Source organism: Etheostoma cragini, chromosome 8 (assembly GCF_013103735.1).
Source record: "Etheostoma cragini isolate CJK2018 chromosome 8, CSU_Ecrag_1.0, whole genome shotgun sequence".
Taxonomy (NCBI): Eukaryota; Metazoa; Chordata; class Actinopteri; order Perciformes; family Percidae; genus Etheostoma; species Etheostoma cragini.
The window spans coordinates 1,364,738-1,367,297 of record NC_048414.1 but is presented as its reverse complement, the minus strand read 5'-3'; the positions used below and the strand labels follow the sequence as shown (position 1 = coordinate 1,367,297).

At 38.4% G+C, this 2,560-nt stretch overlaps 1 long non-coding RNA gene across 1 annotated transcript; it reads left to right on the top strand.

Annotated features, from left to right (window-relative positions):
- Positions 1 to 913: 913 nt before the first annotated feature.
- On the top strand, positions 914 to 1,342 carry LOC117949791. Its single transcript, XR_004657739.1, has 2 exons — positions 914 to 1,042; positions 1,078 to 1,342. It is a non-coding gene; the product is annotated as an uncharacterized LOC117949791 (long non-coding RNA).
- The last annotated feature ends 1,218 nt before the right edge of the window (positions 1,343 to 2,560 follow it).

The window sequence follows — 2,560 nt, the reverse complement described above, 5'->3', positions numbered from 1 at the left end:
TTGGAAAAAGGCTGCAATGAAACAAAGAGTGAAAAATTTAAAGGGGTCTGAATACTTTCCGTACCCACTGTATGTCAGTGGGGTGGGTGTTGGCGCAGTTGATATGACACATGTCTTTGGGAGATCTGGGTTTGATTCCCACTGCGATACATCAACCAGCGTGTCCCTGAACAAGATAAAAGCGTCAGCTAAAAGACATGTAATGTAATGAACTCACAATCTGACTCTTCTTCATTGATTTGCGCTGCGTGTCGCTCGTGTAGGGAAAAGTTCAACACAGGTGAAACAATTAAAACCCAATTAAATCTGGTTTGTATTTGTCTTTATTTTATTTTTTGTTTTATGTGTTCATTGACTTACCTTTTTCATTTGTCCTAAAGGATGGAATGTCCCTACGACAACTCTAAGTTCGATTGTTTTGGGGGATTTGTAAATAAAAGTACTTGAGTTAGCTCTCGATAACTTAATTTATTTCCAATTTAATGGATCCTTTTGGCTTGGATATGTTTCAGGTTGTGTAAAACCAACAGTTGATTAAACGGCTCATACAATATTTAGTGTAATTTTAGTTACATATCCTCAAACTAACTGTGATTGGACACAATTCAATTCAGCTGAGGGTAAAATGCAGATTGAACGCTCGGGTTATAGATAAAGTGTCTTGTGTACTGTTGGGTCTTAATGGATTTATGAGGAAATTATGTGATAAACTAATAATAGTAATAGTTGTGATTCTGTCCCAGAAATACTGTATATGTAGTTTGCTGCTAGCATGCAGCCTGACGTCTGACTCTCTTCTCCCCCCCCTGTAATAGTCTATCAGACTATTACTACTCAAGGGTCTGCTCTCGACGCTTTGCTCTAGTTTTCGGGACAATCAGGGCAGGATTCAGGATTCATGACTTTGGTCCCCCTACCTCAGCCTGACCCATCCGTCTGACATGGTCTAGAGCTGCCACTGGATCATGGTGTTGGTTTTAGTTTTGGACTGTATATTTCCCAATCACTCTTTCTTTGTGTGACTAAATTAATCCCATGCTTTGTGACTTTTAATATTTTACAAAAAAAAGAAAAAAGAGACATGGGCCTGTCAAATAAGTTTTATCACTTTTATTTTATATTAAAGTTGTACGGCCTCATTTTCTTATTCTTAAAAAAACGGTGTATTTATTTGTTATAGTGTCTTTTACACGTTTTTATTGTAATTATATCCTGTATGTATGTTTTCTGTTGCGCAACTTGCTTTGTTTTCAGGTATGTTATTGTGCAATCTAAAACGTTTAGACGAGTCCCTGCCTAAAGCTTTTATTGTGAAGGATAAAGCGGAAGTGGTGAATTTTGACATCACTTTTGCTTCCGATGACTGTTTTCGATAATACAGAAGAGGCCGTGCATCTACTAAAGTTTACGTTCAAAAGTTGTGATTCGCGTTTTTAAAATTTATAATTTTAAGTTTGTGCATTCAGTTTCTTACGTGCGCACGCGCAGTGTATCGTGTAGCCTTAATCGTGTTATTACGTAATGAGTTGAAGAGGTTTGCTCTAGTGGTGGGCGATACTGCAAAATTTGGTATCGATCCGATACCAAATACATATAGGGTCCGTATTGCCGATACCGATACCAATACGATACTTTTTACTAACAAAAATACTTTTGTGTAGGGGAGAGCATTTCATTATTTCTGAGGTGAATGAATGATCAATTCTTTAGGCAATATTTCTTTTATTAATGCATTGAAGTGCACACAATTATTAGTTATTAGGCACTGTAGAATGAATACAAACCAAATTTTACAGCCTTTTTCAAAAATAAATAAATAAAGAATAACAAAAAATTTCGTGATGTCTTATTCTTGAGCAATCGCACTAACTAATGCATAAAACGCAATATGACATGACTTACATAATATTAGCCTACTCTTACAAGCTACCTGGGTATTCTCTGCCTCTCTGAAGTGACTCTCCATAAGAACTCTGTCTCTGGGCCGGGGGTCCTCTGTGGAAGTGCATTGATTTCCCTCCTCATTTCTTTGTTTTTGTAGATCAGCATTTTCCTTGTCATGTGTTTTTAAGTGTTTGTATACGTTTGTAGTGTTGCCACAGTATCGAATGCTCTTTTTACACGTATCACAAGTTGCAGTATTGTCATTTAGTGCCGTAAAATAGCTCCACACAACACTTCTCTTCCTCTCGGCCATCCTGATCTCTCATTCAATGTGCTATCAGTAGGCTCGTTCGAGATGAACTGCGCCTCGCCTGTAAAGTGGACGAGAGCAGGCGGCAGCAGCGGGGGCGGGGACAGAAATCTGCGGGAAAGTCGGACAGTTTACAGCCGATTCCAGACGCCTTCAGGCTGGACAGGAAGTGACAAAAACACTGTGGTGCGATTCCGATTTAATAAAATATAATCAGACCCACATATCAGCTGGTCCACAGTCTCCAGTTGTTTTAATTATAACAGGGTAGCTGGCAAAGTGCTCTAAATGTGATCTGTTGCTGATTTTAATGAACAACACACTGTAGATGATCAGTGATCTGAACAGATTTAGTCTCTCTGACTT